Raw genomic sequence first — 27,034 nt, forward strand, 5'->3', positions numbered from 1 at the left:
CCACAAAGGAGAAAAGGTGATCCAAACCAGGTTATACATAGTTCTTTTTGTGTGTAATCATCAATATCTATCTGTATTGTCATAGGTTTAAAAAAAAATCATTCTAGTATGACTTATCAATTATGCTAGTATTACACCTAATAGTGGTTACAGAGAATGGTCACATTAGATTAAAATAATTCAAAAAATAAATCAATAGAATTGCAGTATAAATCAAAGGCCAAGCTTTAGTTTATTGTAGATTCCAGCACTCTCGAGGGCATATCAATATGCTTTGTTTCATACTGCAAGGTTGGACTACCAGTGTTCCCATTGTGTTTTGTCTTTAAGTAATGCCCATCTTTTCCCCATCAGTAAAATCCTAGTAAGTTAAATAGCTTTCTAATCTCAACTTACTTACTACACTATTTGATGAACCTCTTTTGCCTTTATCCATGAGACTTAGGCAGTTAGAGAGCACCTGAGTATAATTTCCATTTAGAAATTTCCATAGACTTCATGAGGTGAAACGTAATTCTCCCATAAGTTTATTCCTTGTGCTTTCACAAGATCCTGCACCACTGTCCATGAGCTACATTAGCAAACTTCTGGAAGATCTTACTTATTAACTCCTCTTGGGTCAATGTGCATTCTCTGTTCCATCTTCCTTCTTTAGCTGCAGTTTAACTATTTGTGGTTTGTTTATTCATTATTTTAAACCATAGTATTTGCCCGGGATGATTGTCATGCTGTCTCTTTGTCCTGAAAGACCTTTCTAATTGTTCATTATAAGCCAATAAGTCTTTTTTCCTCAGTGTCTCTTGTCATTAAAAGCAAATGTGGCTTTTATAGGACAACTAGGCTTGTGCCAATTTTTTCCAAATTGCTATTAAAACATTTTGACCAATGTTGGTTTATTCAACAAATATGGTGTTATCATTGAATATTTATTGATTATATCTTGAGTATAAATTTTGGAGCACAAAATTGCCATTGAAAATTTGAAGTTCCCTTAGAGGCACTCTGTGCTAGATTTCCTACATTGTTTACAGAGGTATAGATTGGTGGTTCCTCCTGGTTCCTGGTTACACAGCTGGATCTAGTTATGCAATCAGAGACTCCAGTAAATTTGGGCCAGGGTGCCTGCTTGCCTGAAACTGAGATATGTCTCACTGATCTCAGTGGATCACAATCCAAAGACAAATAGCATCCTTTTGGGTTGAGAAAGGACTCTGGTTGGCAGTGTTGGGCAGTTTGTTGATTTCTCTCTAATTGCCTCCCCTCTCTTTCCTCTGCGGCGCTATACCCCTTACAGGTATTAAAGCCTTGAATAAGTAAATCATGTGCCCTTTCCATTATTGTACACTGAGTAAATGAGGTAAAACCTTTGGAGGTGACTGTTTTCAAGCATGGCTTAAACCAAGAACTAGAACATCTCTCTTGATCTTTCAAGTTTTACGGCAACTTCGGAAAAAAAGAAACAATTTTTTCTCCATATCCTTACCCTATCTAAAAATGATTAGGATAATGTTGAATTCCCAGGATAGTGATATATGGATAGTAGACATCCACAATACTTGAATTTGAACATGCCAAAGAGCTTCCCATAGGTACCCTCACTGATCATTGTGACCTGGTTTAGATCACGTTTTCTTCTTCATGGTGGCCAATACTGTCATTGTATTTACTGCCCCATGTGGTCTTGAGAAGTGTCCCAGAGTAAAAGAGGAATCCTTTTACTATAAATCAGGGAGAAGGCATGCTAAGTGGGAAGAAAAGAAAAACAAAAATAGAAAAATGCATAGCTGTTATAACATTCAAATGGCAAGGTCAAAATAAGAATGGGATATAAGGGCCTAGGACTATCAATGGTAACTATATTAGCCCATCATGTCATACCTAAACTGACATTGATTGACATTTGCTGAGGATTCTTTCCCTTCACTGTTATCCTGAATCCACAATAACTTGGTTTACAGCAGTTAGGAAATATGATATTATGATAACAATGGCTCACAACAAATATCTGGGCATGTTTTGCAATAGACAGATCATCACTCAGATTAATAGTCACACAGTGGCCTGTTATTTCATTGATGAACAAAGTCTTTTGCATGTATTTGAGAAGCAACCGTTCCTGCACATTGCATCCCAAAAGGGTTCTCTATACTAGATGAAACCTGTAAAATGAGGACCAAAGGAAAAAAGCAACATTGGAAGTACTCCAAGTGTTCATTCACAAGGAAATATTAATGTCATTGAGATACATCACATCAATAATTCCAGATTGAGGAGTTGTGAACCTTATTTGACTTGGTTTATAATAACTGCAAAGAATGGGTTTGATGAGTAACAATAAAATGTGTTGAAAATTTGACAATGTTAGATTAGTTTTGGTAAATTTATTCATAAGATGGAAAAAAAAAGACTGGTGAATAATTTACTGCAAAATGTTACATGGGTGATATAAAAATGAGGGAAATAAGAACATAATTTCTCTCTCTTAAAATAATAGTAAAATCATTGCTTTTTAAGGGAAGAGGTAGACCAAAAGTTCTATATCGTGGTGGGTCTAAAACCATTATCAATCCAAATAAATATTATTATGTGAAATATATTTGGCCAGTAGAAATTAAGATTGATAAGGACTGTAAATAGAACAATTTAAATTAGTTCTCTGTATAAATGACTTAGACAACTAAAAGCAAACACAGAATTTTTTAAGTGCTTCTTATAGACACTAGGACCCATACTGGACATTCAGCTTCAAATAAAGGGAGCTTTCTGAAGGCCAACAGCCTCACCCTTATCAATATCTGCAAAGATACTATATCATTTAATAAGGTACAAAGTATTGTTGGTTTTTCTCCTTTTGGTCTTATCCATTTATTGGCTCCCTTTACATCAGCAATTACTTCCTGTTGTTTCTATTTATCATTAATTTTTACCTAGATCTCCTCTTCTAGGGTAGTACTGTAAGGTAAGAAGGAACACTGTCTATATAAGTGGTAGCAGTTTAACCTGGGCAAACTAGAAAAATGTTATCATAGGAAAAAAATGCAGGTAGTTTTATATGGGTTTCTGTCACTTGCAACTAAAAGGGTCCTATCAGATAGAAATGTCCACTAAACTTAAACTTATCATAAAGAAAATTCTGGGTTTTCTCTATAAAATTCTGCCTTTCTCATCTCCCTAATCTCATTAAAAATATTATCCCCTAATTAGTTCTTCATGTCCCAAACCTATGAATTCTTTTGATTCCTACTTTTCTTCAGGAACCGCACCAAATATATTAGTAAAGCCTTTCAGTTCAGTCTCCAAGTATAATTAAAATTCACATATTTTTCTTGCTCTTCACTGATGATTCTCTAGTCTCAGCCACTTGTGTTTTTGGCAATTTGATGTCAATCATAGTGTACTACTATAATACTTAAAATTCTTCCACGTTCTCATTATTCTTAGAATAAAATCTTAGCTCTTTAACAGGTTTCACAGACTCTGCTTAATCTGGTTTCCATCTACCACCCTGTTTATCTCAGATTATTTCCCCCTTTTCTGGGTAAACCTCATCTAATCTGACAACACTTTTTGCAATTTAACCTTATTATCCTTCTGGAACTGTCTTCACAAGCTATACCCAATTATTACCTGCACAAAGAAGCACACTTTTATTTCCTCCATCTCTATTTTATCAAACTTGTCACAATCTGAAATTATTTTGTTTCTCTATGTTGTTTGTCTGTCATTTGTGAGTTTTTACACTCCAATGTCAGTTCCATGAATCAACATCCTATTCTGATTTGTTCACTGTTGTATCTCACTTCCGTCTCAGTTTCTAAATGCCTAACATTATAATAATCTCTCTAGATAGATAGGTATTAGATAGATAGACATAGATATGTAGATGATAGATAAATCTAGTGATCTATGTGTGTGTGTAAAATGCTTAAAATTTCATATATATATATATATATATATATATATATACTTTTTTTTCAAACCTTTTCCAGGACCCTTAAAACATTCTGTATTATTTCTGTTATTTCTCCCCATTCTCTGATGACCTTAGAGGCTACTTGCTTTAGAGATATTTCTACAACATGGAGGAAGATCCCCAGTTCTAAACCAAACTGACACAGTCAATAAATAACCCTTTATAGGGTTAAGTCACTGAAAATTTATGATTGATTTGTTATAACCACATATTCTAGCCTAATCATATTAATACAGAGCCCCCAATCTACCACATACCTTTATGACTTTACTCATTCTAATCATCCTTCTCAGAAAGTGGAAAGTTTGTTTAATATTTCCTATTCTTCCTACTTAGCATTCATATTTACATGCTTAATTCAAATCCTGTTCCTTTAGAAACCCTCCGAAATGCTCAAGAGCCATCTTTCCATTTTTTAATTTATTTAAAATTTTTTTATAATTGTGGTAAGAACGCTTAACATGAGATCTACCCTCTTAAAAACGTTTCAAGTGCACAATACAGTATATTTAATTCTAGACATAATGTAGTACAATAGATCTCCAGAACTTATTCATTTCGTACAACTGAAACTTTATAGCAGTTGAAGTGCAGTTCCCCATTTCTCTCTCCTCCTAGTCTCTAGCAACCACATTCTGCTTTCTGCTTCTAAGTGTTTTGTAAGAGACGATATGTTTAGCAACTGCCAAAATTTAAATAAATTATCAATTTATTTGTTTATGGCGGCCATTAGCACCAAGACACGGTACCGGTTAAAACCTTAAAAACAAACTCAAGGTGAGCTCTTGCATCTGACCATGATGGAATAAGTGGGGATGGATTTGCTTGTCTTAACAGAAAATTGGAAAACTGGATAAAATATATAAAAGAAAGGTTTTCAGATATTAGACCAAACAAACAAACAAATAAAACCAACAACAACCCAGGACTGTGATTCCTAAGAGAATGAAAACAAGAAAAGGAAGTACTCCAGTTACCCTAGGTTTCTGCTTGGGAGCAATTTTGGGTTAATGTACAAGAAGGTGAAAATTTGATTTAAGGAAAAGGAAATCGAAGTTCAGAGGGAATTAGATAGCTGGAATTTGCAGAACAGAGGCTGTGGGGAGAGGGAACTGAGGAGTTGTTTTTAATGAGTATAAGATTACAGTTTTACAAGATGAAAAAGTTCAGGAAATTGGTTGCACAGCAATGTGAATATGCTTAACAAAGATTAAGATAGCAAATTTTATGTTATGGTGAAATAAAAATATTTTACCACAATTAACAAAACAACAAAATAGAACAAGAGGGAAAAAATTAACAGATGAAATAAATAAAAATATTATAAGATGAGAGTCTTGCACCCCATCATTACTGGTTAAGGACACTGAATATAAATGGTACAAATACTCTGATTTTTTAAAAAAATATTCAACTGCGTGATTTAATTATGGGCATAATGAAGCTTCACACATTACAAAATCAATTATTAAAGTGGCTATTTTTAAAATGTATGTATGTATGTATGTATTTTTTTAACATCTTTATTGGAGTATAACTGCTTTACGATAGTGTGATAGTTTCTGCTGTATTACAAAGTGAATCAGCTATACATATACATATATCTCCATATCTCCTCCCTCTTGTGTCTCCCTCCCACCCTCCCTATCTCACCCCTCGAGGTGGACACAAAACACTGAGCTGATCTCCATGTGCTATGCAGCTGCTTCCCATTAGCTATCTGTTTTACATTTGGTAGTGTATATATGTCCATGCCACTCTCTCACTTCGTCCCAGCTTACCCTTCCCCCTCCCTGTGTCCTCAAGTCCATTCTCTACATCTGTGTCTTTATACCTGCCCTGCCCCTAGGTTCTTCAGAACCAATTTTTTTTTTTTTTTTTTTTTTTTTTTAGATTCCATATATAGGTATTAGCATACGGTATTTGTTTTTCTCTTTCTGACTTACTTCACTCTGTATGACAGACTCTAACTCCATCCACCTCACTACAAATAACTCAATTTCATTTCTTTTTATGGCTGAGTAATATTCCATTGTATATATGTGCCACATCTTCTTTATCCATTCACCTGTCAATGGACACTTAGGTTGCTTCCATGTCCTGTCTATTGTAAACAGAGCTGCAATGAACATTTTGGTACATGACTCTTTTTGAATTATGGTTTTCTTGGGGTATATGCCCAGTAGTGGGATTGTTGGGTCGAATGGTAGTTCTATTTTTTTTTTTTTTAATTTTTATTTATTTATTTATTTATGGCTGTGTTGGGTCTTTGTTTCTACGCGAGGGCTTTCTCTAGGTGCGGCAAGTGGGGGCCACTCTTCATCGCACTGTGCGGGCCTCTCATTATCGTGGCCTCTCTTGTTGCGGAGCACAGGCTCCAGACGCGCAGACTCAGTAATTGTGGCTCACGGGCCTAGTTGCTCCGCGGCATGTGGGATCCTCCCAGACCAGGGCTCAAACCCGTGAGCCCTGCATTGGCAGGCAGATTGTCAACCACTGTGCCACCAGGGAAGCCCGGTAGTTCTATTTTTAGTTTTTTAAGGAACCTCCATACTGTTCTCCATAGTGGCTGTATCAATTTACATTCCCACCAACAGTGCAAGAGGGTTCCCTTTGCTCCACACCCTCACCAGCATTTATTGTTTGTGGAATTTTTGATGATGGCCATTCTGACCGGTGTAAGGTGATGCCTCACTGTAGTTTTGATTTGCATTTCTCTAATGATCAGTGATGTTGAGCATCCTTTCATGTGTTTGTTGGCAATCTGTATATCTTCTTTAGAGAAATGTCTATTTAGGTCTTCTGCCCATTTTTGGATTGGGTTGTTTGTTTTTTTGATATTGAGCTGCAGGAACTGCTTGTATATTTTGGAGATTAATCCTTTGTCAGTTGCTTCATTTGCAAATATTTTCTCCCATTCTGAGGGTTGTCTTTTTGTCTTGTTTATAGTTTCCCTTGCTGTGCAAAAGCTTTTAAGTTTCATTAGGTCCCATTTGTTTATTTTTGTTTTTATTTCCATTTCTTTAGGAGGTGGATCAAAAAGGATCTTGCTGTGATTTATGTCATAGAGTGTTCTGCCTATGTTTTCCTCTAAGAGTTTTATAGTGTCTGACCTTACATTTAAGTCTTTAATCCATTCTGAGTTTATTTTTGTGTATGGTGTTAGGGAGTGTTCTAATTTCATTCTTTTACATGTAGCTGTCCAGTTTTCCCAGCACCACTTATTGAAGAGGCTGTCTTTTCTCCATTGTGTATTCTTGCCTCCTTTATCAAAGGTAAGGTGACCATATGAAGCACTCTGATCTAAAGGCAAATATTGACAGACTAAATAAAATAGCAAGACCCAAATAAAGCAATCAAGTATAAAGAAAAAGATAGATTAAAAGTAAAATAATGGGAAATGATGCATAATTTCTAACAGTAATCATAAAAAGGATGCTCAGCATCCTCTTCCAAGCTCACTGATTTTTGGGCAGAATTTGGTTCTTTGCAGCTGTAGAACTGAATTTCTGATTTTCATGCTGGCTGTTGATCAAAGTTTTCTTACTCCTAGAGGCTGTCCTAGGGTCCTTTCCATGTACCCTGTCCCTAAGCAGTTAGTTCACAACATGGTTGTTTGCCTCTTCAAGACCATCAAGAGAAAATCTCTCTCTGTTTCTGATTTCTGAATCCTCTTTTAAAGTGCCCTCACCTGGTCACCTGATTAATTCAGGCACATCTAGGAGATTCTTCTATGATTACTTTAAGATGAACTGATTAGGAATTTTAATCACATTTGAAAAATTTCTTCTTTGCCATATAGCATTAAATAACCATAAGAGTGATATGCCATTATATTCTAAGTTAAATAAAGAAGGTTATATAGAATGTATACACGAGAGCTCAAGAATCATGGGAGTCACCTTAGAATTCTGCCTACCATAATTATTATGTTTTTCTTCTGGTCCTGAATAGGTGTGTTCTGTTCCCCTTTCTCCACAGATGTCTTCTTTCTGTTTACTAAATCTTAGACATCTTTTAGAGAAGGCTAGGGAGAGAAATTTCATTAGTAACCAATTTGGGGTTTAAAACAAGAAAGTGCCTAAAGTTTAATAAGTGTGTTATGGATTATAAATTCAAAGATGGTAAATAAAACAATAAATTCTACTAAAATATTTCAGTGTTCCTGAAACTTACAGTGCTTACTACTCTAAACCAATTTGGTCTTACCTGTTACTGAAAAATGGTGTCTAGACTAGAAAGTACAAAATTTTTAAGATTATGCTTATACCAGGCAGATTAAAAGTAGGGAGAGAGACAATTAGACAATTTCCAATCTTCCCATTCTCCTACTTCCATTTCTAAGACAACCTATTTCTATTTCTGTACACTCTTCTTTCAGGAATGCTATCATATGTTAAATGCAGTGATAATGACATTGAATCTCAGCTCTGCTGGGTCCCTCAGCTCCTTTGTATCACATGTATGGAGAATAGAGGAGAGTAGGGGACTTGAAGAGGGTGCTCAGAGTCATTGTGGTCTCACAGTATCTTCTGCAATGAGTGAATGCATTCTAACTGGAACTTTTTTAAAGAGTCACCTATCTCCCCCTATGTCACAGCAAGGTCAATTTTCGATTGGTCCATGTCACCACCTGTTATATAAGAAGATAGAACTTATTATATACCCTTGAACTCAATGAGAGATTCCAGTTGAAACTGATTTTTATTTTCTATTCACAATTTATATACTATCCAGACTGAAGAATTTATATGATAGTGTATAATACTTTTTAGGCTCTCTCTACTGAATTTAACTAACCCATGTTTTTAAATACTAGATCTTCCACTTTCTTCCTTATTATACTCTCTACTCCTTCTTATATATTGGTTCAATCTTCAATAATTCTCTCACTTGTATTCCTTTTACTTCCTTTTTGGATTCACCTTTCTCATTATAGATTTTCCTTCCACTTGTTACCTTTTATTCCCAATATTCCATCCACTTCATGGAAACACCTTTCTTCCTCTGGTTTAGACTTTTTTGGGAGAAGATATATACCTTAGGAGATGTCTCTCCTAAGACAAAAATATACAATGAATGAGAAGAAGGCAGTTTCTTTCTCAAGCTCTTTTATGAGACTCACTCACATTTCTATCAGCTCAGGTCAAAGGTGGACCTCACACATATATCAAAAAACTTCATGATCCAAATCTTATCATTGAAATCAGTAATTATTCATTGAACACACACTTTGTGCCTAGCACCCAGGTTTTAAGCCTAGGAAACTTAAAAAGAAATATATGTGAAAGTTTCTCTCCTTTCATGAAATTTGTTGTTTTATTTGAGAGAAATGAGGAAAGCTAGTAATAAACCAAAACAATTTGAGATTCATTTAAGTGTTTAACTAGGTAGTTATTCTGGAGAAATGTTTATAAAGGGAGAAAATAGCTATGTGTCACAAAATAGAAATACCACAGCCAGAATTAACTAAATAAATGTCCCAATGCAAGAAAAACAATGGGAAAAGAAAGGCATCAAACAAGAAATTTAGAGACATTCCTTCCTTGAAGTATGGAAATAGACTAAAAATAAACATTTGAAGCCTTTTCAGGCATTTAGTTTTGTAAAGGCTAATTGATTTATTCCAATATCTTTACATTATTTCCCTTGATTCAATTTATTCTCAAAGAGAATCCAGATATTGAAAAATAAAGGAGCACAAAGAATTCAGAAATACTTATCTGGGCCAGCAACAGGTGGATGTTTTTTAAGTACCTGGGGGATCTATTAATATCAAAAAGGACACTGGATAGATCATGGTATTCCTCCTGAGAGTGCCAAAAGTAAAGATGGTCTAAAATCTTTAATAAAAATATGTAGATACACACAAACATACACACATAACATACCCACATATCTTTATCTCTATCTATACACTACACACACACACATACACACAGATTCCCACAAACTTACCCTAACAGCACAGATAACACACATACATACACACCACATGCCACACACACACAGACACATACCCTGAAGCCTACATTAAATATCACACATCACACACATGTCCCTTAGTCCTAAAGAGGTCAGATAACTAAGTCCAAAATACACATTTCCTCCCAATTGTAGATAAAAAGTCTGTAGTTTTGGAAAGTCGAGTAGATAACTTTAACAGAAAGTACATTAACACTTTTTCATAGGAAATGCATCTTATTTTCTATATATATATGTATATATATAGAAAAGACCTGAAGTGTTAACTGCTTCTTTTATTATAGTGACTTTTAAAATGGATCTGTCCCAAGTATCTGGATCAATAGAAAGAGGACACTTTAAAATAAATGATATAGGCAAGTATTCAGTCAATCTGAAAAAGAAGTCTTATTAAACAGATATATATCATATACCATGTTTTCATGTTTGAGGGATTTAAAAAGCTGTTAGGCCAGGAGGGAATTTACAAGCTATAACTCTGACATAGTAAGTTATTTTTTCACTGTATCTTAAAGGTCAGAAGAGTTAATGGAAATCCTAGAGAGTTATCTAGTAAATAAAAGAAGTTCAGGTCAAGAATTCCTAGGTGCCAGCCGAAGGGCAGGGCTTAGTCTCTTTAAACAGCAGTTACCTAGTTATCACAGCCAACCCATGAAACTGAGGACTCACTGGGGCAGTTTAAATTAACTGATTGCAATTTAGAATCTAATGTCAACAAGTAAAATCGAATTTCCCAAACTAATCTGAGCACAAGAATCTTCGTGAACATTTTAAACCTGTCAAGGACTAAGAGTGACTAATTCACTTGATCTGGGTTGATCCTAGAAACCTTTATTTATAACAAGTTCCCAAGGTAATTCTTAAAACCAGACAAGTCTGATCACATATAAAATAGCTGTTATCAGGGGTTTAACAACAGGATTGTGTAATTAGTACCTTTACCTAAAATTCCAGCCTTGGCTATTCCCTTTTGCCCATTTCTGCCGTGCTCTACACTGCACTCATTTTTTTACTTCTTTAAATCTTGATCGGACTGTTGAGCTGATAGTCAATAGCTTATCAGGCTCACAAAATTATTATCTAATAATTAAACACACCTTAAAGAAAATCAACTGAAATTTGATAATGCTGGCAACAAACTCTCACTATAAAGAGTAAAGGAAAAGTGACACAGTCGAGACTATTGCGGATTAAAAGTTATAAGAACATTTATTGTTTTAGTTTTTCTGCCCAGCATCTGAATCTCCATCCTATATTAAGAAATCCCTCACCTTACCAGACAGAACCTTGTTTTTAATATAGATGCTGGAAGTGCCATGGGTTACTTTTTGAGCCAATTCATGAGTGTCCAGGACATGAATGAAGACTCTGCTGTCAGATCCACCATGGCAGCAAAGGTGGTAGTGGTCACAGAGATGGCAGATACATTCTTCTTCCAAATGCATTAGGGGCAGCCAACTTAGCAGCAGCATCCATGTAGTATGTGTGGTGGAATCATTTCCCAGCCTCTAGGGTAGATTTCACTAGGTGCTAATGGAAGGAAATTTACCACCCAAGCTCCAGAAGCAAAGATAAAGATTAGTACTTTCTTTCACAACTTAATTTCTCAGACACTTTTGGGACATGGAACTTTTTCCTTTCGCCCTTTGATAGGTCTCAAAATCGGTTGCCCAAATGGAAATTGGCCCTCAATTCCTTGCATGCAGCAAATCCTATGGGTGAACAAGTGCTTAGTTTAAAAAAATGAATTTTCAAATGACAAACTGATGAAACAATAGGCAATGAAAGAGGATTAACTATTGATGTTCCTGTTGCTAATAAGTGTTAGCAACAAGTGTTATTGATATATGCTCATTATATTAATTGTGTAAAGTATTCAACTTCATTAAATAATTGTTAGGATCACTGTTTGTGTCTTTTTCTTTAAAACATGGATCACTAGAATTTTCAAATTCCTTTAAAAATTATCATTCCAACATGATTTCAATTTAAATGAAAAAGACATCCAAACTGGCAAAACCTAAAAACATATTCAGGAGAAGTATTCCATAACATCATACTGGTTATACTGTTTCTATAATATAAATAGAGTAGTCATAGAAAAAGTATGGGACACTCACTATTGACTTTCTGAAGGGTGAAAAAAAAAAAAATAAGCATCATTGCTATGATTTGCTATGCTAAGAGATTTCCCTTTTCTGCCCACCTAACAGAGATAGCTCTGTTTGTTGAGGCAGTGCTGCAAGCCTTAATACTAAGGTCTCCTGGCCCAGAGTCCACTGCGTAGGCTTGATGGAATAAACAAACTGGCTTATGTTGTAATTATACTGTTGACCACAACATTTATTTTAAATATGTCCTGCACCAAGTTAAAAAAATCAGTCTTTTGTAGGTGGTGGTACTGGTTATTAGTGTTACTTTGGATAATAATTGTTTTCTTAAGGGTGACATATTTGTTGGGAAAGGTGACATGGTCAAATGCACACAGGAGACTATGAAATGAAATTATGTTCCAATTTAGGAAGACCATGGAAAATAAAATGATGTACCTACAGGGAACTTCTCACTAAGTAGAGCTCTGCTAAGTTGAGAGGCTCAGGAGAAGAGAAAAAGTTTTAGCGAATGAAATGAATCTTTGCATTCATATAATAATTCACGGATATCTTCTTTTGTGAGTGCTTCATAAAAACTTTAAAAATGGTTGCATTTTGTTTTTATTATTACCAATAATATTTTAATAATATCAGTAAAGAAAAAGAAACACTTTTTGTGTGAAAAATAGTTTTGTTTATAGGTCAGACTTTCCTCACTTAGTTCCTGGTACTACATTTAGTTAGAACTGTGGTGGGCTTACTTGTCTTATAGTTGACCTGGTAGTAACAGATGATATTCCTAATGAACAATGCTTCCTCTTCATCTTTAAATTCTTCTTTCTTCTTCATCATTGAACTGATAATGGATCAGACCCTACAGCAAACAAGTGAGTTGGACTCACCTTCTACCTAGTAAGTGACTTGCTAAGACTCAGGCACTGTAAGATTTCCTGGGTGATAGAGATAACTGAGAAGGTTATTTGAACCTAAATGCAGGAGTCAGTCAAACTATGTAATATTGTCTCTTATCTCCAAGTCCCTGTACCAGGGGTCCTCTGGAATGCTTCCATCTCAATGGGTTAAGGGGAATTCTTGATCATTTGCCTGAAGAAGGAAACCTGCTCATTTATGAACGTATATAATTTGTAAACCACCATTAAGAGAACATGTTGCATCAAATCTAAGATAATTTATGTTATACCAAGAGAAAGTGAATTTATGTGATATAGCCTTTAGTTTGTATAATTGGGTCTATCCAGGAGACTGTTTTCATACTTGCTGCTTTGTAAATCTTTATTAAAGAATCAACAAACTTCTCAGTGAAATGAGAAAGGAAACATTATATTTGGGTGTTACCAACATTGAACAATCATGGGCACAGAGTCAATAGAAGGAGGCAAAATAATGACGGGGTCTTACATGTGGATTCAACAGAAGCCCCAGCTGAGCCAAAGGATGGGGAGTATTTTTCCATTCAGCTTAGTCCTTGGAAGCCATTTGAGGAGAAAAAGCCCACTGCCAGAGACTTAAAAGCTATTGCAAATTAAGGTCTGATTTTTATTAATTAAACTGGCATAAGAAAATAAAAGGATTTTACTGAAAATTCCTTTCAATTAATGTCTGTCTCTTGTTTTAAAGTATTCATTTACTGCTTTTGATTAAATTGGTATCTGACAAGGAACAAATAGTCTCTCTTGACCTTTGCCCCAAAATATACCTACTATGCAATTTGTTTCTGAATACCCAAGGGTTTCCTGAAAGCAGTAAATGTTAAGATCCGGGCAAAAAAAAGAGATATTTTAAATTTGGGGGAAGAAGGAAAGGAAGGTGCTTGACCACAGAATACTTGACTAGTTTGGTCCCATGATATCACTGGAGAGGTCTCTATTGTTGTTTTCTTTCTATATATCTCCTTCATCCCATCATATCTCTTTTTTCTTCCTCATTAGATATTGAATTTCTTCCTGCATGTTGTGGCTCCATAAACTTTTGTGGCATATTATACAAATATAAATTCCAGATATGTTCATTAAACCTCTGCCAAACTGTGTGTGTATTAGTACATATTAATATTTCTCTCTCTGTCATATATATATTCTTTTTTTAATATATGTAAATTTTTTTAAAACTAAATCAGCATAACTAAAGCTGTGGTATCTGCTTTCATGTTACAGTTGGCAAAATCAAAACAAAAAGCACACCCCAAACCCCAAAATAACAAAAATCTCAAGAAAGTAGAGATGACAAACTTCATAACACAAAGTAAGATTCAAAACCTTTTCCCTCATGATTGCTGTTGTCAATTTGGGCATGCATCAAATTTGATGTTATAACCATGACAGAAATGAAAATATTTCAAGAATCTGGACAGTATCCTATTTAACACTAATTCAAAAACTAGGAAGAGGAAGGAAAAAAATAACACAATGATATAATTCTTATATATATATTAGTATAATTATTATATAATAATAATTAGTATAATTATGTGTATAATATATAAAATTGTATTTATATATAATTACAGTATATATAATTCTTATGTAGATGTAATTTTTCCTAGTAAGAGGATTATCAGATTCTCAAGTGGGTTCAGAAACTACAACAAAATTTATAATAATTCTTGTAGAAATTGTGAGGAATCAATACATCACCCATCCCCATACATTAGACATGAAAGAAATGATATCTGCAATTGAAAGTTAAGCCGGAACAGCAGCATTAAATTTACACACTTGGAAATATGTAGTCTTAAAGAAATAGAAAATTACCCATGCCAGACTTGAAGCTACTACAGATGTAGAAAAAGAATATGTCTTTTGACAGGGACTTGGTCAAGCGGACAAATATGGAGTGTGCTCATCTATTTCCTGTCCAAGAGAACACCCAAGATCCTGGACTGAAGAACTTCATACCCTACATGCTAATGTAGAAATGGATGTGAGCGGAATCCATAGACTAGGCTCTGTAATTAAACACTAGACTCATGAAACTAACTTCGTATTGCAAAAAAAGTCTTGGTCACTAAATAATTTCACCAGTGATTAATCTTAAGTAGTAATCAGTCTTCTGAACAATTCTAGTTTCTTAAACTTAGAGTTAGAAGCTATTTCTGTTGAGAATTCACAAAGGTTAATTTCACCTTCAGGCGACCAGGGGGAGCCAGCCATTCGAGGCAAAAGCCGGGCATTTTGGGAGCTTGTTTCAAACTGCTAGATTCTCATTAAGCATAAACTTCTTAAAGCAGTTTCATACGATTTAGCCAGCATCACTTGCCTGTGCCATGTATTCAGTTAAACATTCAATAAATATTTATTGAGCACCTACTATTGTGAATAGGTGTTGGGGATATAGCATCAATTAAAAAAAAATATATATATATATATATATATATACATGGTCTGTGAGCATGACAGAGTCTTTCCTTATCCATTTATTTTTGTCCCTGTTAAAGAAAAAAGAAAAGGTATGATTCTATTTAAAGAGTCTGCTTTAATTATTTTCAATCTAAAGGGGGGTAAAAGAAATAATTATTGTACATGAATTTTGTTTATATTGAATAGTACCTAGCCAAATATACTTTGATTCAAGAAACCAAAATAATAGCTTTAAATATTAAATTTTGATGGACTCTCCAAAATGCAAGAACCATTTATTTTTGTTCGGAATAAACAATTGGCAAAGCACAGGAACACTAACATGTAATTTAGAGTGTACATTACAGAATTTTTCTTTCATAGAAATAGTTCCTAGCCTACACTAGATTTAGAAGTAAAAGATATGGGTAATAATTGGTCCAAGTGAGTTCAGGTTAACAAAGATGTAATTATATATTTCAGTTGTTTAGCACACCATAAGCACTATTTAACTAGACAATTTTTATATTTATAAAATTAATCTTTGTAACCTTTGCATCTAAAGTTCAAAGAGAAAGATGGCTGTTAAAAGACTGAAGAATAAAATTAATGCCTTTCCCTTGATTATTCTAGTTCTTGGTTATTAAGATTATTATTTCATGATTATTTGAAAGGTCTTCTGTGATTTATTCATTGACCTAATACTATACAAAATATAAGATAACAGCATTTCCAATCAGAGCTCAGTGAAAAATTATTCTGCATTAATATAAATATTTACAGAAACACTTTGGATTCACCTTGTTCTTTGTGTAATATCACCTCCTTTACCAATGTAAGGATCACCACCATTAATTCATATCCAATTCTATTGTATCCTTTTTTTGGACTTCTTTAGCAAATAATTAAAATTTTTTTAATTTCATAATAATTGAAAAATTGTTTTACATTTCGTTTGCCATTTTGATTTTAACCATGGCTCAACACTAATTAGGTGGTATGCTATTTCAAAAGTACAATTTGGCTCTTCCTAAGCATTTCTGTTGAGCTCAATCTGACGAAGATATGTTTATATAATGTTGCACTGATACCCAGTTAGCCTCATTCAAGTCATTGAAAATCACTCCTTTGAAAATATAATTCTATGAACACTCTCTCTCTTTGTGTTCGTACCAAACTCTTTTAAAGGCTCTATTTCCTTCTGAAGGATTACTAACCAAATAATTTATCTGGCAAGGGTTTGTGTGTATTATGCATTCATTGTTCTTTCTTGCACAGCTCCTTGATTACCAGATAAATATTGGTTCCTGTCTTCCGTGAGCACTTCTCATCCTCCGCAGTATAATTTTATATTAAGGTTTAGAGTCACCACAATTGAACAGCATAAATCTACTCATTATATCACTTAAGCTTTGACTTTCTATTGTAGCCTGTGGGAAAGAAGGCCTGTCCCTATTCTGCAGTCTAAATTTAAAATCTAGAATATGACCAGATGTTCTCATTAAGCATTAAATGAATACCATACATGTATATCATTTCTTTCCTACATATAATATGCCCTGCAATTTTAGTTTTAATTAAATATGGATTTTCTTAGCTCATTCTCCAGATAGCTACACTAACTGCAATAATATTCTTAGTATTCTCCAATGCCACTGAATATTTATATAGTCAATGTCTCACTGTGAAACCTTAGCTAGAAAAGTACGACATTTATAATCTCCTCACACAAAGTGAGAGCTCCTAAAATAAAACATTCCATTGAAAATTGAACCCTTTAAGTATTACTAGCATGGGAAAAAAATCTTAAGATTATAAAATGTATATATTAGGATTCAGACCCAAGGAGAATATTTGTCCATCTTCTTATATTTTTAAAATATGTTCTAGTATGAACATAATGACATAAAACTTGTTCAGGCTTCAGTGTAAGCCCACAAGGTACAATGTGAAGGAAAAACTAGTTCACTGAGACACTTCTAGTCATAAATTTTTTTCATAAAGTAATTACAGAGCATCAATCATGTGCCTGGCACTGTGCTAAGACTTAGGTTGTAAAATTAGAGGATGCATGTACTGCCCTCTAGTGTGCAAACCATGCAAAACAAATCATCAAAGAATATAATCATTGCTAAAGTGGATGCATGTGCAAAAGTACTGAAGAAGCTTCTCAGAGGAGGTATTAACTGAGCTGGTATTGAAAAAAACACTTCAACTTTTGCCACATGGATAAGCCAATAAAAAGTAAAACAGATGTTTACCCAGGGAAAAGAGACAATCTAGAAGCCAGTGTTAATTGTTAGAAGCAAGGACTTTGGGACCACATTTTCTAGGTTCAAATACAACTCCACACCTAACTGAGAACTTAGGAAAAGTTAATTCTCTATGTTTCAGTTTCTTTATTTGTTAGAAAGAAACTATATCACGGGTTATTAGGAGAATAGCGTGTGTCAATATATGTGAAGTGCTTAGAATAATACCTGCTTGCTCAATACAATTAGACAACTTCATGTTTTCTGAAATATAAACTTTAATAAATGCATGGATGAAACAAAGCAGTCAGATAATAATCTTAAATGCCTTTAAAAAGATATATAGAGGGCTTCCCTGGTGGCGCAGTGCTGAGGAGTCCGCCTGCCAATGCAGGGAACACAGGTTCAAGCCCTGGTCTGGGAAGATTCCACATGCCGCGGGACAACTAAGCCTTGGTGCCACAACTATTGAGCCTGCGCTCTAGAGCCCGCGAGCCACAACTGCTGAGCCTTTGTGCCACAACTACTGAAGCCTGCACACCTAGAGCCTGTGCTCCACAACGAGAACCCACCACAATGAGAAGCCCCGCACCTCAACGAAGAGTGGTCTCCGCTCACTGCAACTAGAGAAAGCCTGCACACAGCAACAAAGACCCAATGCAACCAAACATAAATAATAAATAAATTAATTAATATATATATATATAGAGAGAAGACATTTTGAGCAGAAGAGTGATGTGGTAAATTAAAGATGGTTCAAATTATTTGTCGCTTCTCCCTTTTGAGAAGTGGAGTCCATTAATTTTACTCCTTTTGAGTCTAATTTTACTCCTTTTACTCCTTTTGGTCTTCGTAATAACATTGATGAAAGGAATATGGCAGAAACGATATGTCAGTTGCTGGGCACATGCGCTAAGAGACTGCCAGAATCCACTTCAAAGTCCTTGGAACACTCTCTCTGGGAGCCGTGAGTCTCCCTGTAAGAAGTCTGACTATGCAGAAGAGGCCCCTCATAGGTACTATGGTTGATTATCTCAGCTCAGCCCAGTCTTTCGACCATCCCCGCCCAGGCATCAGACATGTGAGTGAAGCTGCCATGGATCCTCCAGATGAGAACTTCTGCCCCTGAATAGCTCACAATGAACTCTATCCATGTTAAATGTAAAAGAGGAATAATTCATCTCATTCGCACCTGAAATTCTGGACCAATACAATCATAAGACATTATAAAAATGGCTATGTTTTAGGTCACTAGGCTTTGGGGTAGTTTGTTATTCACCAATAAATAATCTAACAGGAACAAAGTGACAAGTTCAGATTTTCATATTATAAAGATCTCTTGGCCTTTGTGATAGTAGGCAGGATATAATAACCAAGATTGAGCCTGAAAGCTGTAAAACGATAAGGAGATTTTCAGATTAATCCCAAACAGAGATTATGAAGGCCTACACTACATTAATGTTACAGATATGAAGAGAAAGGGATATTACATTAAAAATTATTTTTTTTTCTTTTCTGAATTCTTTTACAGAACTCACCAATCAAGTAAGTCGTTCCTCCTCCCACAAATGGACATCAAAAGAGACACTAATTGTTCATTTACACATGAAAATATCAGGAATGTGGAGTGTTTCACCATACAAATAGTCATAGTTAATGTATATTAAACCCTTACCATAAACCAACCCTGCTATAATGTGCTTAAGTATCTTGCTCAACTTTTAATACCTCACTATGATTCTGTATTCTCCTCTGTAGTCTACTCACAGGCAAACCACTGTAATCTCTCATCAACTTGTCCACTTCAACATAGACTACCTCTGTGATCTGGCTTCTGCCTACAACACTCCACAGAAATGGCCCTCACTGAACTCACAAGGAACTTCCTCATTGCTGAACACAATGGGCAACATTTTTTTGGTTGTTCTTTTCTTTTCCTTTTTCATTTTGGAGTACTCTGTAGAATGGGCCACCATTAATTCCTCTCCTTCTTGAAAAGTTCTTCATCCTTGGTTTTCATGACACCAGCATTTTTGCCTCTTCCATATAGTGGGATATCAATCTCCATTCCACTTTCTTAGTCTGTTTCTAAAATGTTAGAAGAACCCTGTAATTCACCATTAGACTTAATGCAGAATCAACTATTACCTATATGTTGATGATTATTCTCAGATCCATATAACTATGTCAGATCTCCTGCATGATCTTTAAACAAATATGCATAACTACTATGATATGTCACTACTTGGAATTCACAGATGCACTTCAAATACAAAATATCAGAAATAATACATTATTGTACTTTAAAAACTGCTTGCCCTGCCTCTAGTCCATACACCTATCCTAATGAATGAAAACACCATCCAAGCATTTTCCCAAGCAAGATTTTTAGAGGAGAGTATAGATTCTTGTTTTCCCTTACAAACATCCCCTCTATGTCTTGTTATGTCTGGCCTCTCAATGTTTACATAAGACATGGCTAACATTGTGCCATCTTAACCCTAAAGTCCTTCTAGAAATTCTTCAAAGAAAGGTAAAAGTCATATACTAGAATATGTGAAAGAATATATTAGTGCTTTCTAGACAATCAATCTAAAAAATATCATCTGGTGAAAGTAATTTTGAAAGAGAATCTACATTAAACTAAATGTAAAAGAGCCTAGATTATGATGTATATATATGGAGCAAAAAGAGTGCACACATTCCTTTTTTTTTTTTTTGAGACAAAAGAAAAACAAAACATATCTGTACTTATTGGGAAATTGCCAGAAAATTGGTATTGAAAATACTGGTAATAAGAAATAAAGCAAAAATCCAAACAAAATAACAAAAAACTTTAATAAAATAATCCTTTATTTGACACTGAAACTAGGTTTTCAAATCCAAAAATAAATTACATGTAAAAAAATTGAGCCTTATTAAGGAATGATATATGTATCGTTAGATTTATCTTTATTTTAACAAGTTGTTTTTAAAATAGTCCTTGAGTGTATTGTTTGAATTTTAATATTACCTCTTTTTAAAGGCTATATAGTGTTTTGGGTGTAAACTTACCTATAATCTAATATCTAATACCTTGGGACCTATCCCCACTGCCATCTGGTGTTAGTGTAATCAAATTGCAATGGCAGCTCCTTTGACTAACACATTTTACTTCCTAAGAGTTGAAATTGCAAAAATAAATATGCATGGAGACAAGTTTGACATTAAACATTCTACCACACTCAAAAGTATTATGATTTTAAGCAAAGACAGACAAATTATTTTCTTGTCATGCTTTGCACTGAGGCACCAGCTCAATGAAGTAACATTTATGTTACTGAAAGGTGGTGGCACAGTAAATCCTACTTCATTACCAATAAACTGAAGATCAAAACAACCAACCAAGCTCCACTGGTAATAAATTGAAAGTCAGTGGAGCACAAAATGTATTACTGTTAGAATTAATTTTGGCACAAAATGGGTTGTTGAGTTTTCCCCTTTTCCTAAGGCAAATCACCCCCAAGCAAATAGTTAATGGACTGTTGAAAAGTAAATTCTATGTGCTCACAGTATTCTGATGGAATTTGAATTTTATATTTGACTTTTGAACACAATATAATCATTTGGACTCCATTTTACATGTGTTTTGGAATATTTCCAAATATTTGTATTTTACAATAGTTTCATGATTAAATTGCATCTTAAAAAGTCTTTTGGATTATATATAGAAGTTTTTCACACACTTAGCAAAAAGCTCTTAAGGACCAGCAGTCAGTCCATTATAATAAGTTGGATTGATAATTTAGGGACTTAGGTGATTTAAAACTTGCTAACAAAATTGGACTGTTTCATAGGAAGTTGTTTAGATACTGGAAGAATTTATAGACATACAATATGGTGCCAAATAAAGGAATATGATATGTTTATTAAGCATACTCTGGAAGTTTGGGACTGAGAGAGCTAAGCCTATCCATGGTGCTGAACCTAAAGATTCTGAACAGGAAGTGCAGAGATGTGGCAACTCCATGACTCCCCTACTACAGGTTATCATCAGACTCTAATTGCATCTATTCTCTTTACTTCTGCTCATTTTAGACTAGCAGTTGAGCAACGCCATTTTTAAGGATGTTGCATTATATAACTTTTACGATAGTAACTGACTGTAGCCATTGATGAGAAGGGCTTCATCTATATTTAGGTGATAATTCCCTCCAACGTCTAAAATAATAGATACTTTATTTTGTCTACTGGGTTACAAGTCAACAAAGTTGCAGGACTGATGTTTATTATTAAATATAATTTATAAAGCCGGATTAAATAATCTACAGAGAAGGCGTTTTTCTATAATTTTCTTCTGACCCCATTTGCCAACATCACTTTTGCAAAGGCTTTATGAAAGGGTAGAGATTTCTAAGCACATAACAAAATTCCTCATTGACCCAAGTTCCCTAGGTACACAAAATTCACTTAAGTCCATGTTTAAGGTTCATAAGCATCTCATGAGTCATAAATTGTCTTTGTGCACCTCACTAAACCCAACGAAAGAACGATGAGCGTCTCAGAGGTTGTTGCATGACAGAACGCTGCTTGGGCTAGACTCTCCAATTTAACTACCAGTTCAAGATAAAGCCCTTAGCAATCAGTGAGAGAATGTTTGAGTTTTCTTATTGTATCACTTTGAGAAATTAAAACTGTCATTCAAAAATTCTTACGTATCTGAGAGGATTTACTAAAGAAGTACACAGATTTTCAGAGTAAAAAGACATTTTCATTTAATACTGCCATTCAAAATGAGGTAGCTAACTTATTCCAGATCATCTGGTAACAAAATCAGAATTTTGCCTCAATTCTCCTAACTAACTCGCACAAAGGTTTATTTAAACGGCAAAGCATCTTTGATGCAGTAAACTGCATTCTGAGGATAATTTAAGCCTTTAGTGGAACTTTATTTTTCATAATAAAGATTCATAACAGATATAATTTAGCTTCAAATTCAATTCTTCTCATCATCTAAATCTGAATCTGTTGCCTGTGAATCTTTGTAAAGCACAGAAGAGATTGCTATTGTTATATGAATCTTTTCAAACATGATTTTATTTCTTCATATCTACCAAGTTAAAGCTGCTCCTTAATCCATGTGGGAGTTGATTTCCATAGTTACATAAAGAGGTAATTTAGTAACAATAACATTATCCCTTTTCTAGATAGGAAGCAAGGTTTGTTCACTTCTGAAAATGGGTACCACAATCAGCCATAAGTAATCCTTACCAAGAGTTTTCTTTAAAGGAAATAGTATGCCTGGTTTCTTCAGAATCTAAACGTTTTGACCCAATGAAGTATGTAAAATTTGTCTCACCTAAGAGGTGGAAATCATTATCAGGGGTTTGGTTGACTTGAAAAAATTACCTTTTAAGAATGAATCCACACTATTTTGTGTTGGTAATGATGATGATTATAATAATAGCTACCAATGACAAGATGATGAATTTATCCTGCTAATGTGTAGATGAGTTTCTCTATGTTCGGTTCAGAATGATTTTCAATCACTTTAACCAATCAATAAACAAATATCCAGAGATCATATAAAAATATCCTAGTAATTGATAAATACTAAAAAATATTAATAGGTATAATTGTTTATAAGAACTATAGGGAGACCTTCAAGATGGCGGAAGTTTAAGACATGGAGATCACCTTCCTCCCCACAAATACATCAAAAATACATCTACATGTGGAACAACTCCTACAGAACACTGGCAGAAGACCTCAGACTTCCCAAAAGGCAAGAAACTCCCCACGTACCTTGGTAGGGCAAAAGAAAAAAGAAAAAACAGGGACAAAAGAATAGGGAAAGGACCTGTACCTCTGGGAGGGAGCTGTGAAGGAAGAAAAGTTTCCACACACTAGGAAGCCCCTTCACTGGTGGAGATCGCGTGGGGGGGGTGGGGGGGTGGGAGTGGGTGGGGGAAGGGAGCACAGCAATAGTGGTGTAGAAGGCAAAACGGAGAGATTCCTGCACAGAGGATCAGTGCCAACCAGCACTCACCAGCCTGAGAGGCTTGTCTACTCACCCACCGGGGTGGGTGAGGGTTGGGAGCTGAGGCTGGGGCTTCAGAGGTCAGATCCCAGAGAGAGGACTGGGGTTGGCTGCATGAACACAACCTGAAGGGGGCTAGTGCACCAAAGCTAGCTGGGAGGGAATCCGAGAAAAAGTCTGGAAGTAACTAAGAGCAAAGAGACCACTGTTTTGGGGTGCATGAGGAGAGAGGATTCAGAGCACCAGCTAAACAAGCTCCAGAAATGGGCACAAGCTGCAGCTATCAGCACAGACACCAGAGACAGGCATGAAATGCTAAGGCTGCTACTGCAACCACCAAGAAGCCTGTGGGCAAGCACAGGTCACACTATCCACACGTCCCCTCCCGGGAGCCTGTGCAGCCCGCCACTGCCAGGGTCCCGTGATCCAGGGACAATTTCCCCAGGAGAACACAGGCACATCTCAGGTTGTTGCAACGTTTTGCTGGCCTCTGACACCACAGGCTCGCCCCACATTCCGTACCCCTCCCTCCCCCTGGCCTGAGTGAGCCAGAGCCCCCTATTCAGCTGCTACTTTAAACACGTCCTGTCTGAATGAAGAACAGGCGCCCTCAGGCGACCTACACGCAGAGGTGGGGTTGAATCCAAAGATGAACTCCAGGAGCTGTGTGAACAAAGACGAAAAGGGAAATTTCTCCCAGCAGCCTGAGGAGCAGCAGATTAAACCTACACAATCAACTTGATGTACCTGCATCTGTGGAATACCTGAATAGACATTGAATCATCCCAAAATTGAGGCAGTGGACTTTGGGACCAACTGTAGACTTGGGGTTTGCTTTCTCCATCTAATTTGTTTATGGTTTTATGTTTATCTTAGTTTAGTATTTAGAGTTTATTATCATTGGTAGATTTGTTTATTGATTTGGTCGCTCTCTTCCTTTTTTTTTATATATAGATATATATATTTTTTTCATTTTTCTCTTTTTCTGAGTGCACATGTGTATGCTTCTTTGTGTGATTTTTTCTGTATAACTTTGCTTTTACCATTTGTCCTAGGGTTCTGTCTGTTTTTTTGTTTTGTTTTGTTTTGTTTTTAGGATAGTTTTGAACACATTATCATTAGTGGACTTTTTTTTGGTTTCATTGCCCTCTTCTTTCTTTCTTCCTTTTCTCTTTTTTTTCTTTTTTTATTACTCTTTAATTTTTTTATTTTAAATTTTTTTTTTAAAATTTTTATTTTAATAACTTTATTTTATTTTAATTTCTTTTCTTTCTTTCTTTCTTTCTTTCTTTCTTTCTTTCTTTCTTTCTTTCTTTCTTTCTTTCTTTCTTTCTTTCTTTCTCCTTTTCTTCTGAGCCATGTGGTTTAACAGGGTCTTCATGCTCTGGTCGGGTGTCAGGCCTGTGCCTCTGAGGTGGGAGAGCTGAGTTCAGGACATTGGTCCATCAGAGACCTCCCAGCCCCAGGTAATATCAATCAGCGAGAGCTCTCCCAGAGATCTCCATCTCAATGATAAGACCCAGCTCCACTCAATGACAGCAAGCTACAGTGCTGGACACCCTATGCCAAACAAATAGCAAGACAGGAACACCACCCCACCTATTAGCAGACAGGCTGCCTAAAATCATAATAAGTTCACAGACACCCCAAAACACACGAATGGATGCGGTCCTGCCCACCAGAAAGACAAGATCCAGCCTCATCCACCAGAACACAGGCACCAGTCTGCTCTACCAGGAAGCCTACACAACCCACTGAACCAACTTTAGCCACTAGGGGAAGACACGAAAAACAATGGGAACTATGAACATGAAGCCTGAGAAAAGGAGACCCCAAACACAGTAAGTTAAGCAAAATGAGAAGACAGAGAAACACACAGCTGATGAAAGAGCAAGGTAAAAAGCCACCAGAACAAACAAATGAAGAGGAAATAGTCAGTCTCCCTGAAAAAGAATTCAGAGTAATGATAAGAAAGATGATCCAAAATATTGGAAATATAATGGAGAAAATAAAAGAAACGTTTAACAAGGACCTAGAAGAACTAAAGAGCAAAAAATCAATGCTGAGTGACACAATGAATGATATTAAAAATTCTCTAGAAGGAATCAACAGCAGAATAACTGAGGCAGGAAAATGGATAAGTGACCTGGAAGATAAAATAATGGAAATAACTACCGCAGAGTAGAATAAACAAAAAAGAATGAAAAGAATTGAGGATAGTCTCAGATATCTCTGGGACAACATTAAAAGTACCAACATTCAAATTATAGGGGTACCAGAAGAGGAAGGGAAAAAGAAAGAGATGAGAAAATATTTGAAGAGATTATAGTTGAAAACTTCCCTAATATGGGAAAGGAAGTAGTCAGTCAAGTCCAGGATGTGCAGAGAGTCCCATACAAGATAAATCCAAGGAGAAACAAGCCAAGACACATATTAATCAAACTATTAAAAATTAAATACAAAGAAAAAATATTGAAAGCAGCAAGGGAAAACAACAAATAACATACAAGACAATCCCCATAAGGTTAACAGCTGATCTTACAGCAGAAATTCAGGAAGCCAGAAAGGAGTGGCAGGACATATTTAAAGTGATGAAAGGGAAAAAAAGACATCCAAGATTACTCTACCCAGCAAGGATCTCATTCAGATTTGATGGAGAAATTAAACATTTACAGACAAGCAAAAGCTAAAAGAATTCAGCACCACCAAACCAGCTTTACAACAAATGCTAAAGGAACTTCTCTAAGCAGGAAACACAAGAGAAGGAAAACACCCACAAGAACAAACCCAACACAATTAAGAAGATGGTAATAGGAATATACATATCGATAGCTCCCTTAAATGTAAACGGATTAAATGCTCCAACCAAAAGACATAGACTGGCTGAATGGATACAAAAACAAGACCCGTATATATGCTGTGTACAAGAGACCCACTTCAGACCTAGGGACACATAAAGACTGTTACAAGAGAAAAGGAAAGACACTACATAATGATCAAGGGATCAATGCAAGAAGATATAACAATTGTAAATATTTATGCACCCAAAATAGGAGCACCTCAATACATAAGGCAAATGCTAACAGCCATAAAAGGGGAAATCGACTTTATCAAAATCATAGTAGGGGACTTTAACATGCCACTTTCACCAATGGAAAGATCATCCAAAATGAAAATAAATAGGGAAACACAAGCTTTAAATGAAACATTAAACAAGATGGACATAACTGATATTCATAGGACATTCCATCCAAAAACAACAGAATACACTTTCCTCTCAAGTGCTCATGGAACATTCTCCAAGATAGATCATATCTTGGGTCACAAATCAAGCCTTGGTAAATTTAAGAAAATTG

The sequence above is a fragment of the Eubalaena glacialis genome, chromosome 16 (genome assembly GCF_028564815.1).
Source record: "Eubalaena glacialis isolate mEubGla1 chromosome 16, mEubGla1.1.hap2.+ XY, whole genome shotgun sequence".
NCBI classification, from domain to species: Eukaryota; Metazoa; Chordata; class Mammalia; order Artiodactyla; family Balaenidae; genus Eubalaena; species Eubalaena glacialis.